Here is a 19431-nt window from a genome sequence, read left to right as displayed (position 1 = left end):
AATTTCAGGCCCAACAAAAGTAGCTGATGATTTTGAAAGCCTTCCAGATATCCAAATAAATAGCATCAATTTGTAAGCGTTCTACAAAGGAGCTGACCATTTCAACACATAAAAAACTAATAAACACACATAAAGATATTATGTTAATATCTGTGTACTTGTTCTGACCGAAAGCATGCTGCTTAGATGACATTATGTTCTCGTCAAGATATGTGATCCTTAGTAGGACTAGCTTCTTAAAGAACTTCGCCAAGGCAAATAAGATAAGACTTGTCTACAATTTTTCATCTACCTTTAGAATAGAACTTGTCAATAGGAACTAACTAACTAACCAAGTTTGAATACACATCCGTAAAGGTCAATACTGATAGCAATGTTAGTTTGGCTAATGGCTCAGAAAGGAAATAACAATAAAACTTCAACAAACTTGGTGGAATGTTGATCAGTCAAAAGCCTTTGTTTTGGGTCTATACAACTAGTGACTTGCTGGACTTCAACCACTGTGATTAGACAGAAAGACATGCAGTGAAAATTATATTCAGCAGGAACTATGAATAAAAGCTGAAGTAGTAGACATTTAAGAGAAGAAGGATGAGAAAAGCTCACACATATCACTTCGCTCGAAGCATGATGATCCATCTTCAGACAGAAGAGTTCTGTTTCAGCAAGTTCTTGAAAAAATCTGCAATACTTTTTGTGGTTTGAGAAAGAAACTTTTTGGGCAAGCGAAACATATGTTTGAAAACATTGTTGTGAAAGCAAACGACACTTTGTTCTGGCACGGGAAAACTTATGACATGGAAGTCTCATACGAGACTCCCTGTAGTGTTCTAACAATTAACTCATTTTGATTAATTAATTTTTAATATTTTCTAATTTTTATTATTACAAGAGTGTTTTTAATAATAATATATTGTAACAACAATATTGTTATTGTTACTATGTTCACTCGAATTCCTTTTGCAGTAACTGACGGAGTTGCTACCTTTCTAAGAGAAATTGATGAAATTATCCAAGTAGACTACCTTGCTGGAACATACGCATATCTCATAGCGTCACAGCTCACAGCGCCACAACAAATGTGTGGCGCTATGAGCTGTGGCGCTGTGAGCACTCCGGCCAAATGTGTGGCGCTATGACCTGTGGCGCTATGAGCTGTGGCGCTGTGAGCATGGATCCGATTATTTATTCGGTTGTGTTGGCGCTGTGAGCACTCGACCAAATCTGTGGCGCTGTGAGCCTGGATACGATTATTTATTCGGTTGTGTTGGCGCTGTGAGCACTCGGGCCAATTCTGTGGCGCTATGAGTATGAGCCAGTCTCTACTTTCTGGTGTTGCATAGCGCCACAACCTCCTATTGGTTCAAATTTATTAAATAATAACCTTGGAGGGGGACACTTGATGTAGGGGAAATATTGCTAAAAAAAGTGTTTGTGTGAGTGGCTAAACGAAGAATTATGTTGTGACATTGAGACCCATTCCTTCGTTTCACTTTGTAAACAGCATCTAGGTTATGTTGATATGTGAAATGTATTGGTCTCATTGGCCGTTCCCAGATTTGATCATTACAGAGTTGTAAATGTAAACTTTCACATTTTATTTATTATCTCATTTACAGATATAGTTCCAACAGATTACACGAGTTAATTGGAAGCAACATATTTCGACAAAGTAAATTTAAAAGGTAAGTCATTTTAATATAGCCTCTATATACTGTATATATATATATATATATATATATGTTTAAATATATATTCTTCACTTATTGCACATTACTTGTTCTAGATTTACAAATAAATACTTAAAATAGGCTGGCACTACCTTCCGACACCAGTTTTGGCTGTGGCATTCCTATCTTTCAGACACCCAAAACTATTAGGCCTATAAACTTATAAACCACTATTGTCTAGGTAACGAAACCTAGCTTCATTTATTGTTCCAAAATACATATATGTGAGCCTCATAATTCGTTGTGAAATTGAAAAGTAGGCCTAGGATACACCTAAAGTTAAGCGTATTTGAGATTAACTGTGAGAGGAGCAAATATGGTCTTCTTCAGTTTTCCTAATTTTGGTTAAATAATTTGTTTGATCACTGTTAATATTAAATTCACATTATAACTTTTTCCCAAATTAAAATTAATTCTTTTCTAAATTTTGAACTACTAGCTTTATATATAATTAATTAATAATATAATTTTATATAATACAGTGGAGTCCCGCTAATCCGAACACGTGTAATCCGAACGTCGGTTAATCCGAACAGGTCCAGGAGGAATTATGGTAATTCTAAGCAATATATGGGTCAACCTCGATTTTTCTCATATTACAATATAATGTTCCAATAGTCAATTAGAAAAGGAAATGACTAGAATTTCTTGCCGGAAAGCAGTTATAGGGAGCAGGCAACTCATATTACAATATAATGTTCCAATAGTCAATTAGAAAAGGAAATGACTAGAATTTCTTACTGGAAAGCAGTTATAGGGAGCAGGCAACCGCGAGAGTTACCTATTAGTGATCAGGGGCACTGACGTGATCTGGGCTTCAAATTTGGAACTACTCGAGTTAATTTTTTTTCTAAAAGAGCAAGCAGCGCGAAGCGCTGCGCAGCGGGCAAGCATCGTGCGTGATCTTCGTATATACTGAATTGATTCAGGCCAAAGGAATGACACAGATTCCTTTACCAGATTTTTACGGAGATTTTGTATTGGGCGGATTATATTGGTTTACTTTGCATTCCAGCATGTAATTATGTGTTTAAAATTGTTTTACATACGTTACCTACATTATATTGTAATATGTAATAACAATTTATCAGAAATTTTTTATAAAAAAAAGGATCACGCACGATGCCTGCCCGCTGCGCAGCGCTTCGCGCTGCTTGCTCTTTTAGATAAAACATTAACTCGAGTAGTTCCAAATTTGAAGCCCAGATCACGTCAATGCCCCTGATCACTAATAGGTAACTCTAAGCAATATATGACCGTCTGGCGGTTGCCTGCTCCCTATAACAGCTTTCCGGCAAGAAATTCTAGTCATTTCCTTTTCTAATTGACTATTGGAACATTATATTGTAATACGAGAAAAATCGAGGTTGACCCATATATTGCTTAGAATTACCGGAATTATTTATAACGATAATGAACAGTTATAGGAACTAATTACTTAAAAAATGAAAATGGGTGCATCATTTCGTACATAAACAAAGAAAACTTTAATAAAATAGACATAAAGTATTTTATTAAGACAAATTGTGTACGGTACAGTACATAAATAATGAAGTTAAATACAGTACCAAATTGAAACTTATAGGTTAATAGTATGAGTTAAATTACTGTATTAAGAAACGAAATCAAACAAAAATTGGACGTACAGTACTGATATTATTATTGAGTACAATATTAATTGTTAAAAGACATAAATTCAGTTATTGTCTTCTGTCGCATTGAAGAGAGTCTATTGGATGACGCGTAGTTTCGCCATCGTGTCATAAACATGATATCGGCAGGTGTAGCAGTAGCCTGTTGCTCTAAGTATCGTAGTGCAAGGTTAAGCGCTGCTGCACCGTCTGCGTGTGGTACCAACTCTCCTTTATCACCCAGGTTCTCGTCGTCCCGTAGCGCGTGGACCCGTACAATATCCAGTACGCTCACATTGCTTAACAATAGAACTCTCACACTAAATACGGTAAATGTGTTTAGTATTCGCAAACACGTTTATTTGTCAACAAATACAATGCAACAGTCAGAAAACATGTTTTAATAAACAATGTTGATAATTCTATAACAAAATAGACCCATTCTCAAGTTTAAAACCGTATTTTTCTGTAATTCTGGCTAATCCGAACAATCACATAATCCGAATAGGGCTCGGTACCAATTAGGTCGGATTAACGGGACTCTACTGTATATTATTTGTGCCATCTTATTTAAGCATTCACAAAATAAAGAGATGCAAATCTCAACATAAACTTAAATTATGAAAATCTCCTTTTTTTAGTACAAATTATAATTTAATTATCTTGTGACCTCTTAACAGTTAATACAGGGAGAACTTCTCACTCATTTAGAGTACCTCAAAATGGATATTTCAACTAGGATCAGTAGTTATTGACTGATCATCAGAGAAGCCTATCACTTGAGCAGCTGGAAAAATGTCTGTGATATTTCTGTCTACCTCTCTGTCTGTCCACATAATATCTTGAAAACGATCTGATCTATAGGCTTGAAATTTTGCATAAAGCTTTATTGACATACAGGCTAAGGCAGACCACCCGTCCACAATGTAAAGCGGCTGAACAGAGAAACCTACTTTCTTCGTTTTAATAAAAACGCCCTTAGGTATTTCAACCCCAAAGAATTCAGAGAATTAATTGTTGTCACTAAAAAATACCCCAAAATGGCATTTTTGGAGGAGTAGGGGCCAAAGATTTTCAAATGTAAAGGTAAGTCGAGCCAAAGCTCATTTTAAAGGTCACTGATTATTTTGGAAAAAAGTTTTAAATTTATTTTGTTTTTTGTATACAAGTTGGTCCAAAATGTCAAAGTTGTACATTACACAATGTTTTGCTGTTCAGAATTCCAAATTTTTATCCAAGGTTACCAAAGAAGTGCTTTTTCTTAAGCTATTTACAGTTGTAACTTTTCAGCACATTTCCAGTTTTTTTAATTAGTTCAAATAGATTATTTCAAACTGGTAAAACCTAACAAATTCAAATAGCAAGGTACGATTTTCATTATATAAACCGATAGCTCTCTTAAAACCAAATAACAATGCCAGTTATGTTTTAACCTATTTTTAATTAATCTGTACACAAGAATTAGTTTTAAAAATTTTAATTACAGTTACATGAACATCAACCCTCCACCACCCCCCAGTCTTGTTTCAAAACTGAGACCACTCCTTGACAAAATTTTGAAAGATCCAGCAGCACATATGTGAAGTATACTGCAAAATCTAGTTTTTCCGGGAAGATATCAGGCACCTTGGGAAGAACGATGTCTTCACAAGAAAATTTCTTCATTGCTATCAGCCATTGAGCCTGGGACCAGCAGAGCGCTACGTCGAAGAATGATATCCACACAAGGAATTTCTTCTGTGCTGTCAGCCATTGAGCCTGGGACCAGCAGAGCGCTACGTCAAAGAATGATATCCACACAAGGAATTTCTTCTGTGCTGTCAGCCATTGAGCCTGGGACCAGCAGAGCGCTACGTCAAAGAATGATATCCACACAAGGAATTTCTTCTGTGCTGTCAGCCATTGAGCCTGGGACCAGCAGAGCGCTACGTCGAAAAATGATATCCATACAAGAAATTTCTTCTGTGCTGTCAGCCATTGAGCCTGGGACCAGCAGAGCGCTACGTCGAAAAATGATATCCATACAAGAAATTTCTTCTGTGCTGTCAGCCATTGAGCCTGGGACCAGCAGAGCGCTACGTCAAAGAATGATATCCATACAAGGAATTTCTTCTGTGCTGTCAGCCATTGAGCCTGGGACCAGCAGAGCGCTACGTCGAAAAATGATATCCATACAAGAAATTTCTTCTGTGCTGTCAGCCATTGAGCCTGGGACCAGCAGAGCGCTACGTCGAAGAATGATATCCATACAAGGAATTTCTTCTGTGCTGTCAGCCATTGAGCCTGGGACCAGCAGAGCGCTACGTCGAAGAATGATATCCATACAAGAAATTTCTTCTGTGCTGTCAGCCATTGAGCCTGGGACCAGCAGAGCGCTACGTCGAAAAATGATATCCATACAAGAAATTTCTTCTGTGCTGTCAGCCATTGAGCCTGGGACCAGCAGAGCGCTACGTTGAAGAATGATATCCATACAAGAAATTTCTTCTGTGCTGTCAGTCATTGAGCCTGGGACCAGCAGAGCGCTACGTCGAAGAATGATATCCATACAAGAAATTTCTTCTGTGCTATCAGCCATTGAGCCTGGGACCAGCAGAGCGCTACGTCGAAAAATGATATCCATACAAGAAATTTCTTCTGTGCAACTCTTTAACTGACTATCAATCATTGTGGAGGGCAATTTAAAACAATTTGGGCACAGCTGGAGTTATGAAAATGAATAAGAAAATCAGAACTAAACATTGTAGCATGTTTACACTTCAATTTCGAATTTTGAATAAACTTTTAATTTACTTCACCATGGAAACAATAAAGTGTCATTGTTAAAATTTCTATTTAAAAATTTTATTTTTTCCTTTCCGCCATTTATAAATAATACAGATGAATACTATTTATGCACTGGCAGTAGAGGCTACATGGTAAAGGCTATCATCATTGCGACTGCGTTCACTTTGGAGTATTTACCTAGGTCATTGAATTCCACTAACTACTATGACACTATGTCCCATGATCTGGTGAATGGAAATCTTTGCATAATGTATTATCATTTTAAAGCCGCGTTTACACTGGAAACAAAACATGTTTACAAACATTGTTTATATTTTGCTACTGTCATGAAATATTTTGCACGCAATGTTCATAAACATTTTAGGACAGCCACTCTTGAAGATGTCGTCTGACGAGGAGGATGTTCTTCTCCTAGCTGTCGCTACATGTGTTTTGTTATGTGACAGAGAACCCAGGAGGTCTGGGTAAGGCCTTCACTTGCGTCACAAGGTGTTTATAGTGGAAGTGAGCTATTGAAAGACCTTAAAAAAGACGACGTGGATCTGGGTGGGGAAATAAGATGTGATGGAAGCTTTAAAAATTTTTGTCGAATGACAAGTGAAGATTTTGAGTTTCTCATAACTAGTGTTGGCCACAAAAAAGGAAGGAAAAACAGTAATTTTAGGAAACCAATACCCGTCCAAGAAAGACTTGCTATTACCTTGAGGTTTTTGGCTACAGGCGATTCCTATGCTAGTTTGCAGTACTTGTTTAAAGTTTCTAAAAGTACAATTTCTATAATAGTTCCTAAAGTGTGTGACGCTTTAATAGAGTGCTTGAAAGAAAACATTAAGGTAAGTGCTGGATAAATTAAGCTGGACAAATCAATTTGAATTTAGTATAATTTTTATTAATGATCCATTAGAACAGGTTAATTGATAAGCTAAGGAAAGTTATAAAAAACAGGTTCTTCTTCATGATTTTCATTTTGAGGTGGCATTACATCAAGAGAGTTGGAATTATCCTCGTTTGAGACAGATTTTGTAGTGCAACCACTTTGGTTAGAAATTGCTGAAGTCGACCGTGGCGGTGGGTAATGGAAATCAAACGCACCTCCATAAGCGTACTCTTACATTTCAGCTTTAAACAAAATATTATTTATATCATGTTTTACCATGGCCTGTTCTCTTTTAGTTTGTAACTGTCGTATCACTGATGCTACGTGTTCTCCATATATGTCAAACTGATCCTTAGGCTTATTCAGTATTGATGTAATAACAGAGCAGGCATTTTCCGCCATTTTAGTTTTGCTCATTTTCTTTGCGCTGCTTACTGGCATCGCAGAGCTGGCTGTTGCAAAACTCTTTTCCGGTTTACTTGTGCAACAGATTTTTCCTTGGGAGTACCTTCTGTTGTTTTTGTGGTAGATGCTATATCATCGTCAAGGCCGTCATTTGAAATGTTGGTATTTTCTTCTCCTCCTACCTGAAAAGAAACCTGTCATTCAGACATGTATATTATAATAGGGTCTACGTGTTGTAAATACATAGAAACATGTATAATTAATACGAAAATGTTCAATTTCTAGATGCCGAAAACTAAAAAAGAGAGGCTAGCTACAGCCAATGAGTGGAATTACCAGTGGCAGTTTCCGCACTGCTTGGGTAGTATGGATGGGAAGCATGTGACCATGGAGTGAATAGTGGAAGTGAATATTACAACTATAAAGGATTCTTTAGTATTGTGTTTATGGCTGTAGTTAATGCAAACTACAATTTTATATATGTAAATACAGGATGTCAAGGGCGTTTGTCAGATGTTGGTGTGTTTGCTGCAACTGAATTGGCTGCAAGACTTGAGGAAAAATGTTTGGATTTACCAGAAAATATAGTATTACCAAATCGAGAAACTTTCAACTGGCCAGTGCCTTACATGTTTTTAGCAGACGATGCCTTTCCTTTGAAGCTAAATATAATGAAAAGATTCGCTGGTACATTCACCCGTGGTACAAGAGAGAGAATTTTTAATGGGCGCCACTCCAGGGGAAGGCGTGTTGTGGAAAACTCATTTGGTATTTTATTAGTTGTTTTTCGAGTACTGCGTAAGCCAATGCTATTGCAACCCGTAACAGCAGAATAGGTAGTTATGGCCTGCGCCCATCTACACAACTTTCTGAGAAGGAATGCATGCACCTCGTCGAGGTACTCTCCTCCCGGGACTTTTGACTCAGAGGATGAAGTAACTGGTGAACTTGTTCCTGGGGAGTGGAGACTCTTAGGATCCCCTACCGACACGTTGTTGAAATTGAAAACAGTACCAAAGAAATCTTGTGAAATAGCAAGGTCAGTTCGCAATGAACTCAGTTTCTTTTTTCTAACTAAAGAAGGTAGTGTTCCTTGGCAGCACAAATATTAAAGACAGAAAAATGAGGATCTATACAAATATTTAAATATTTGTACCCTAATAAGATTGGCTCCAAGTTTGTACTAATAGTGAAAGGGTCATGCATTAACGGTAGTATTATTGTAAATAGAAATTAACATTGACTCAGGTTGACCTGTATATCTGTAGTAATTTATTGTACTCGCACACCCCGAGTAATTAAACACAAGTAATTAAAAGGTATTAAAAGGATGATGATGAATTAAAAGGTAACAGTATGAGCTTAAAATGTTAACAATTAAAGTAATGCTAATGTTCTGTCAGTTTTAGAAATGTTAATATTTTGAAGCAATTTAAAGTAATAAGTAATGTTAATTTTAAAGTAATGTTAAAATTAACAGTATTAGCTCAACGTTTAGCAATTAATAAAAGCTTAATATGTATGTTCAATTACCTTGTGTGTGTTTTATTAAAATAATGTTACACCAAATATTGTGTATTTAAAAAAGTTACCTGTACATGTTCCTCTTCTATAGTGTCTAATGGAGACAAGCCGGATTCTTGAGAACGGATTGAAACATTTTTGTCTTTTAAAAACAATAACAGTTTGTAGCAAAACCATTTTTTTTTTTTTTTAGAATCAGAATCTCTTTATTCACATTATTATTAAGACATGTAATGGCGTCCAATAAAATTTTACAAAGTAATATATCTTCATGTCTCTTGCTTTACAAATTAGGTTTTGTAAGTTCATAATATTCTTTCACGGTGTACAAAGGTCGTTCCATCAACCAGTTCTGGAGACTTCTCTTGAGATTTTTCCCACTGAGCCTTTTCAAATGCTGCGGCAATGCATTGTACATCTTGCATCCTGTGTATGATGGCTTCTTGCTGTACTTGGTAGTGCGGTGCGGAGGGAGAATGAAGTCTGTGGCCCTCCTGGTGTTATGTGAGTGTAAGTTCTCACCTCTTTGATTTGCCATACAGTCTGCATCTGTTATCACTGAGAGGACATATATACCTACAATGGTCAGTATTTTTAGAGACTTAAAAGCTCCTTTGCAGCTGTTTTGTGGATTTAGATCTGCTAGAATTCTGATGGCCTTTTTTTGTTGGATGAGAATTTTGTTCAGATTATTTACAGATGTTCCTCCCCACACCGCAACTCCATACCGCAAATGAGACTCAACAAGTGCAAAATAGGCTGTCCTTGCTGCCTCAGGCCCTGCAATCCACTTCATCCTTCTGATCACAAAGATTCCTGTGCTGAGCTTTTTACACAGATTATTTATGTGTGCTGTCCAAGTGAGTCCACAGTCGATAGTTAGACCAAGTAGCTTTGCTTGTTTCTCTTGGAGAGTATCTGTGCTTTCTAACACTGGATCATGCTTCCTACTAAAATTTATGTGCATTGTTTTTGAAGGGTTTATAGCCAAGTTGTTCTGAAGGCAGTACTGAATTGTTTTGTTTGTTGAGCATGATATCTGTGAGTACATTTCTTGTGCATTATCATTTGCCAGAACCAATGTCGTGTCATCAGCATACATAATAGTTTTTATGTTATTGTTGCCAAGGTATATAGGGAGGTCATTTGTAAACAGTACAAAGAGGAAGGGACCCAAAACTGAGCCCTGAGGCACCTCTCTGTTCATCAAATATGGCTTAGATCTGAAAGTTAATTTCTTGCCTTTCTCTGACGTTTGAACCTCGACAATTTGACTGGGCCCTTGGAGATAACTTGCTATCCACTTTTTTGATGTGTCTTGAAAGCCTAGTGTTGACAATTTGTTTACAATCAGGTCATGCCCCAGACAGTCAAAGGCTTTACTGTAGTCTAGTAACACAGCCGAGACATGCTTTTGTTCCTCTAGCCGATCTGTTATGTACTCTACTAGACTTGTAATGGCAGTGACAGTTGACCTTCCCTTTAGAAAACCATGTTGGCTGTCTGTGATCAAGTTTTGACTTTCCAGTTCTAATAACATTCTCTTTAGTGCAATTTTCTCAATTATTTTTGAGAAAGTGGATACAAGCGATATTGGTCGATAGTTTTCTGCCCTTGTTGCTGGGCCCTTTTTGTGCTTGGGGTATACCTTGGCCACCTTTAACAGTGAGGGAAATTGTCCACTGCTAAATGATTTATTTATTATGCTAACCATAGGTGGGGCTAACTGATTTGCACAGTGCTTTACCATCTTTGATGAAACTTCATCAATGCCACAGGAGAGCTTTGGCTTCGTGATCCAATAGTTTCTAATACCTCGTTCTCCTCAGTTAGTGTCAGACTTAGTGTGTGGTTGCATTGTGAATGTATAATGCCTTCAAAGGTTGTTTCCACATTGTGAAACTGATTCCTGCTTTCCTCCAAAGTTAAATCTGCCACTGTCGAAAAGTAGTTGTTAAGATGCTCAGCGATCAGCATCGGGTTTTCTTCTGTTTTCCCATCTATTTCCAAGTGAAGTGCAGCATTGGAGGAGTGGCTTCCCTGCTTCTCTGCATTTATGATGCTCCACAGTGCTTTAGGTTTGTTATTTGATTTGATTAGGTGTTCATAGGCTGCATCACGTCTCAGATCTCGAAGTTTGAGGTCATAGGTTTTCTTTTTTTCAGCCATTATTTCTTTATCTCTTGTATCTACTTTTAATATAACCAATTTAAAAAATATCTACTCACATTCGATTTAGTTAGTGAAACTTGACTATTAGTGTTTAAAAATTAACTTTTAAAATGTACTAAAACATGCCATAATGTGTTTTGAAAATAGAAATGTCATTTATTTCTTTTCGTGGTCTTTTCTAAGTACATGCAAATGTATAACGTATTATTGGCGGAGCGTTAGCGAAGAGACTGGAAAATTTCATTTTTGTATGTCTGTCTGCACACATGTAGAACTATTTCAACAAATAAAACATAATTATGTAGTAACTTGGTGGGTCAATTTCGAGTCAACTTTATTTTGTATGATTGAATTTCAGTTTAGCTTTCCGCAGAACATCTCGAGAGTGAAATGAACTAAAGATTTGAAACTACATGCAACCCCAGTTTGTTACAATACGTAATGTACCTTGTATATTTTGTATGATTGAATTTCAGTTTAGGTGTCCACAGAACATCTCGAGAATGAAATGAGCTATAGATTTGAAACTGTGCATACAACCCCGGTTTGTTACAATACGTAATGTACCTTGTATATTTTGTATGATTGAATTTCAGTTTAGGTGTCCACAGAACATCTCGAGAATGAAATGAGCTATAGATTTGAAACTGTGCATACAACCCCGGTTTGTTACAATACGTAATGTACCTTGTATATTTTGTATGATTGAATTTCAGTTTAGGTGTCCACAGAACATCTCGAGAATGTAATGAGCTATAGATTTGAAACTGTACATACAACCCCGGTTTGTTACAATACGTAATGTACCTTGTATATTTTGTATGATTGAATTTCAGTTTAGGTGTCCACAGAACATCTCGAGAATGAAATGAGCTATAGATTTGAAACTACATGCAACCCCAGTTTGTTACAATACGTAGTGTACCTTGTATATTTTGTATGATTGAATTTCAGTTTAGGTGTCCACAGAACATCTCGAGAATGAAATGAGCTATAGATTTGAAACTGTGCATGCAACCCCGGTTTGTTACAATACGTAATGTACCTTGTATATTTTGTATGATTGAATTTCAGTTTAGGTGTCCACAGAACATCTCGAGAATGAAATGAGCTATAGATTTGAAACTGTGCATGCAACCCCGGTTTGTTACAATACGTAATGTACCTTGTATATTTTGTATGATTGAATTTCAGTTTAGGTGTCCACAGAACATCTCGAGAATGAAATGAGCTATAGATTTGAAACTGTGCATGCAACCCCGGTTTGTTACAATACGTAGTGTACCTTGTATATTTTGTATGATTGAATTTCAGTTTAGGTGTCCACAGAACATCTCGAGAATGAAATGAGCTATAGATTTGAAACTGTGCATGCAACCCCGGTTTGTTACAATACGTAGTGTACCTTGTATATTTTGTATGATTGAATTTCAGTTTAGGTGTCCACAGAACATCTCGAGAATGAAATGAGCTATAGATTTGAAACTGTGCATGCAACCCCGGTTTGTTACAATACGTAATGTACCTTGTATATTTTGTATGATTGAATTTCAGTTTAGGTGTCCGTAGAACATCTCGAGAATGAAATGAACTATAGATTTGAAACTACATGCAACCCCAGTTTGTTACAATACGTAATGTACCTTGTATATTTTTTATGATTGAATTTCAGTTTAGGTGTCCGCAGAACATCTTGAGAATTAAATGAGCTATAGATTTCTCTGGCTGTTGTTTTTCTGTGATTCTCCAGAGGACTTGACAATATCGATTACATTTGATGTTATCTTGACCAAATACTCTCGATTAGCTTATAAGAATAAAAGTAGGCAGATGCTAATTTAATGAACTAAACTAATTTTATTTTATTAAACTATATGTGTCTGAGATAGTAAGAACAACTACTTATTGAATGAACTTACATGATGGCCTCTTAATATACTTGAACGTTTGATTACAGAAAGGAGAGGACCAGTAGCAGCATCTCCAAAGAAAGCAGTAATTCAAATGTTGGGAAATTGGAGTACATGCATTAATCTAGTTATTTATTGTATAACTAAAAGTTAAATTAATTTAAAAATTGTTTTATTATATTCATAGTTTATTTTTTTGAATGCATTTAATTTTTTCTTGTTAATCATACATATTTTAATATATAAAATTAAAATGTTTCATAGTAAATTTTGAAAATGTCTTGTTTGTTGTTTAAATGTTATTTTTTCATGACTATATAAAATATTTTGTATTTGTTGTATTTTTAAAAGTTAATTTCAGTTGTGTTTGTTTTTAAATTGTTAGTTTAAATTTGTATTATTAAAAAACATTATTAGTTTGACATAAGACCAACTTTCCGGTGTTTCCACACTTGTAGAGAAATGTCCTGCAGTCTTAGTTTAATTCAGTTTTCTTTAGTTCAAATATGTTTTTGTTCAACTGTGATTTTTGTCCGAAATAAACTTTAATAACATGTTTTTGTTGTTTTTTAATACCAATGTTATGTCTCGTTATATGTGTGTGTGTGTCAACTGTATTATTTATATTCAACAGTTTTTCAATTGATTCAATTATTTAAAACTTTCCCTATAATAAAAATATTGTGTAATCATATTCGTAGCTATGAAATAATGGATATTTTGTAATAAACACAGTTAAGACCAGATTTAGAATTTCCAAAAACTGTATTATACAAGTAACTAAACTTAAAATAATGCATTTAAATTTTTCTTGTTCATTCTTGCTATTCACATAAACTTCTAATACCATGTACATTTCAAAGACTAATAGTAAATAAATGCACCTGAAACATGCTAGTTACGTGTTTGTTCATATATTGTAACCGATATATTACTTTGAAACATATCAGATGTTACTTTGAAACATATCAGATGTTACTTTGAAACATATCAGATGTTACTTTGAAACATATCAGATGTTACTTTGAAACATATCAGATGTTACTTTGAAACATATCAGATGTTACTTTGAAACATATCAGATGTTACTTTGAAACATATCAGATGTTACTTTGAAACATATCAGATGTTACTTTGAAACATATCAGATGTTACTTTGAAACATATCAGATGTTACTTTGAAACATATTGTATAAGTTACTTTGAAATGTATCAGATATGTTACTTTGCAACGTATCTGATATGTTACATTGAAACATATACATATATTTGTGACGAAACATGAGAGGACATTCTTGTCAGTTAGATACGTGTCTGAAACTAAGCAGATACATTTTGAAATGTATCTGAAACATTACCAATATTTAAATGAAATATTTTTGATACTATTGGGTGCTATGTGGGTTATTTTGATAGATGTGAGACTTCAGGAGCAGTTGCAGTCATGAGTTCTTCAGAGATTATTCTTCGTGTTCAAGGGGTTCATTTACAAGAGGATAAGATTTGAAACTGCAATGTTTCCACGTGGCATAAAATTTATAATAGAACAATTAGAATAACAAATGATTCCTTTACTACTAAAAAGTTCTTTGATAAAATAGTAAATTATTATTATATAAATAATAATAGTTTAAATAAGTATTATACCACTTTTTAAGCCTTACGAAAGTATATTTATTTTTCTTATTTAAATTGGAGGCGATTGGCATGGTGCGCCTGAATTAGCACCCCCTGGACATAGCACCCCCTCGCTACTGACGTCATTTTGACGTCACCAAAGGGCCGTGTCCAGGCCCTGAATAAGCACCCCCTTCGAATAGGGGGGTCCTAATTCAGCGCCTTGACCGTGCTCATGTGCTGATTTAGCACCCCCTTGAATCTGGGCCGTATTGATGAGATGAATAATTACCCCAACGGAATAGAATATATAATCGTTTAACCATATTGCAATTTATTTTTAAATAAAATAAAATAATATATAATATTATATATATATATAATAATTTAAATATAATGCAATGAGTACATTTACTGCATTGCTGTCGTTTACTTAATATTTTCAAAAAGAAACAGTTCATTACCAATTGTAAAAATACTATGCATGAAATATACTTAAGTAAACAACTAGGTTCTAGGCATTCAAATACAGGTTTATTTTAGAATAAAATTAATTTGGAATCATGGTACGAACAACGCAGAGGAACTGATATTGCGTAAATCCGGCATGTGTAATAAATATACATGTTCAGAGATTACATCAACCTATTAACCAATTTAAAAACAATTATTTATTTATTTTAATTTTTCGAATACCAACCAAAAGCGGGAAAATTTAGAAGCGTGAAATTGTAATTTTGTGACGGCTAAGAGCCAATTATTTTTAATGACGCATCTCAACTGAATTATACTATTTAAACTGAATAGTATAATTCAAACACACTTGACAAACAATTTAAATATTATTTTATATCTACAAGAATCAATATCATTCAGTTATATCCATATCAGTTAGTTCAACTATAATTAAAAAAAAAAGTTGAAAACAATGTTTAAACACGTAGCAATAAATATACTACTGTATTTTCAAAAGCGTTATTGCTTAGGTCAAAACATACATTTATATACTGAGTATTATGGATCTACATTGCTTAATTTCCCCTCTGTCGGTTAGTGTGTGTTTTTTTGTTGTTGTTAAAAATGGAATATCTTGAAAAATCTAAAAGGAAAACCTAATAAATTTAATCCTACCAAGTCTTGGTCAAAACTTTATGGTGGCTAAAAATGATTGTAGGACTGTAGGTCCACGCCTAGTTTTGACAATGAATACAAACCTTATAAGAAGCGCAAAGCTTATGGAGAATAGTCTGCCAAGTTGGTTTCCCGCCAAAACGAGCTTAGCGCGTCCGCCGCTAGGAGCGCTTGTTTCAATGTCTGCCCTCTCGCTCTAGCTTGTTCTCTCTCTCTCTCTCTCTAACTGGCCGCGCACTGTCTTCTCATTCGCTCCCGCTCTGTCTCCTGTCTCACTCTAGCTGGCCACGCCACGAGCGCCCTTCACGCTGCCTAGCGGTGGACGCGCTAAACTTGCCAAATTCAAATAAAAATTGGCAGACTTTTTAACATTGGCTTTGCGCTTCTTATAAGATTTGTATTCATTGGTTTTGACGAGGGTGGCTGACGTCACTTTTCTGCAGGGTAGGACAGTTAGTCCACGGGTGTCGGCGTGGACTAACTGTCCTACTTTTCAAAACTGACCTGGCCGTGAAATAACTTTTCTACCTGCGCTCAATCTTCAATCTGTGGAAGAATGTGAGTGATACTTCCACTACACACGCACAGCGTACTGCTTAGGCAGTAAATATAACAGCTTACTCAAACCAAAACTCAAGGTATCACATATGAAGTGGGTTGCTAATTGGGATTAAATTTGAACAAATTCCATACATCACTACATTACTATCTGAGTAATTCGACAATATCCTAGTGAATGATAAACATCTACAGTCAGTTTGTTATAATTTTATTATACCTTATCTTGGTCCATCGTTAGCGTAATACGGTATATGCGAGTAGACACGTCACTCATAGTAGGCAACACGTTAATTGAAATGGATAGTTGATTGTTTTATTATTACTGTTATTAATTAAAACTACACTTTAGATCATATTTAATATATCACATTTATAATTGTATCAAATTACTTTAAATATATAACTATAGATAGGCAAAATATTGTATTACCTTAAATAGTGGCTCTTGGCCTATAAACCAAAATTTCTCTCTTGTCTTCAGAGACATATTAGCTTACACAAAAGAGTGCGAGTATATACGAGTACTAACATGTCTCAGGAGGTAAGACGTTATTAAAAATTAATCTTTTAAAATAGGTATAACTCAATTAGGGAAATTTGTTGATTATTTGTACTAACAACGAACTTTATGTTTATTAAAAAACAACTTGCAGTATAGACAATTTTACAAAGTGTTATGAAAACTAATTATGGTCTCATATTAAAAATTCTTATTTTTGAATTACCAATACATGATTAATTACAATTTACAAATAAATGCTGAATTGGATAGTACCGCTAGATTAACCTAAAATGTAAGTTAACTTTCGACTTACAAATTGAGTATAATTTTAGAAGAAAATTACTTTACCGACGGATACTTCTTATTGAAGAAAACAATAACTTATACAAATTTAATAAGTGGGACTATTGCCCAAAGTCCAGATAGGTGATAAATTAAAACAACGTATATTACTCATATATGTATTTATATCCATAGTACAATTTTAGAAGGAGGACGATTAACAATAGAATAATATTTTCAACTGAAATGTTATGAACATGAAATTTATTGCATCTTTGTGTGTTTTATTATTGTTTAGCGCTAGAGATTTATATGTTAGTCTTAAAATAAATATTATACCTCTATTTTAAGTTAAACTGTACATTTACAAAGTTAGAAATGTAGCTGATAAAGAAAACACCTGTATACCTATTTTATGTAACATGTTCTGCTCAGTGAATTGCTATGTTATTTGGTATTCACGGTTTTGCTGGGACAAGTTTAATCCTGTCGTAATATAAGTGCTAAACCACAAACATTTATGACAATCCAAGTATTATCTTAAAAAACTGACATCATATTTTAGCAAATTTGGATTTAAACAATCGTATCATAACATTTACAGCGAGGACAGTATTTAAAGGCATTTGACCTATTATATTTTAGTTGATGATACATAGGTGAGATGACATGCCCCTTTCATATTACATGGGAAATGTTTATGTGGACATTAGATCCACTTAAAGTAAATTAATTTCTAAAGAAGGAAGTCCTTTAAGCATTGACGCATAAAATAAACGTATTTGCACCGGACACAAGAGATTTTTAAGTTCCATTCAAACTTGCAGTTGCTATTCATGGCTATATGCCGTTACGACATAATTTTAAGTTCGTTCAAATCCCGGAAACACAGTATATAATATTTTTAGTTACTAGCAAGTTACCAGCGACTTCGGCCACAATAAACTATTTAATAGCTTCTTAAACCCTATTAGTTTTATTCCTCTTTAAAATAAATCAAACCGTTAAAAATGTGGAACATCTTAGTTAATAAAAAATACAAATGATGTAAAAGTGTTGAAAGGCCACGATTACAATATGTTAAAACTAGTAGTTCCCTGCGGTTTCTTACACAATTTTAGACAGCTGTCGTATGACCACTTCTGGTTCGCATAATTCATATTTCCGACACCAACGTTGAGATTTCTTTGTTCCTACGATCCAGGAAATATGTCTAAAAGTGTATACTTATAGTGATTGTATTTATTCCTGGCTTAATATATTTTGTGCCTTAGTTCGCTTTGTTACTTTATTTGCTCGATCAAGTTTGCGTTTTAGAACAGTCTTTAAATTTATAGTAAAAGTTATATAGTAAATGCTTCTTTGATATCAGCTTTACAGTACTCACCAAGCTCTGCATACTCAATATTTGCTAAAGTGTACAATTAAAAGTAGATCTTTATTACCAAAACTTTTAATTTTATTATCTGAATATTTTTGTTACTATGTGTTCAACAATGGTTGCATAAAAGGTTAAATAAGTAGTGGTTACTATCAAGCTAATTCTATGCTTTCAACACCAAATATAAATAAATTGAAAATAATGGTAAAATTATTACACATATGATTGTGCTATCATACATTTAAACAGAACAGTTTAACAGACTCGTATTATATAAAATTCTTGTTCTAATTACCTATTTTTTCCGTGCATTTTATGATAGTTTAATAGTTGTTTTAAAAGACCATTATAATCGTTACAGCAATTCTTAAGTTATAAATGGTGTATTACTTAACAATATACTTAAGAAAATAAACCCGACTTTCATTTATGCATTTAGCTTTTTGTTTCATTCTTTCTGTAGCTGTATACTGCAGCTAGTTAGAAAGAACTAGTAAAAACACAGTAGCCTAATGAATAATAGTTAAAATATACAGAGTATAGATCTCGAAACATCCGTTCAAGGACAGTAGAGTGAGTACGGCGATCCCCTGTCAAACCCTCGTCAAAAGAAACCCGTGAGTCGGACAGTAGGTCCACGGTCCCGGCCTGGGACCCACTGTCCATCCCTTAAGAAGTAGGTAAGAAATGCTTCCGGCAGTTTTACGACGTGGACTACAGTCCGTTTACCGTCTGAGTCAGCTCACGCTTGTCGCGCTAGGAGTACCACAGGAGGCCTTTTATTAATGTCCATTAAACATCTATAAAGCAGAATATACACGTACAAATCAAACATTTTGCCTATGATGTTGCAATTTTTATTCTGACAAAACCATTCAGAGATTTTTAAAAGAAATTAAATTAAATCTTTCCATTTTAAAT

This window comes from Homalodisca vitripennis, chromosome 5, assembly GCF_021130785.1.
Source record: "Homalodisca vitripennis isolate AUS2020 chromosome 5, UT_GWSS_2.1, whole genome shotgun sequence".
Classification (NCBI taxonomy): domain Eukaryota; kingdom Metazoa; phylum Arthropoda; class Insecta; order Hemiptera; family Cicadellidae; genus Homalodisca; species Homalodisca vitripennis.
Note: the sequence above shows the minus strand (reverse complement) of the source record.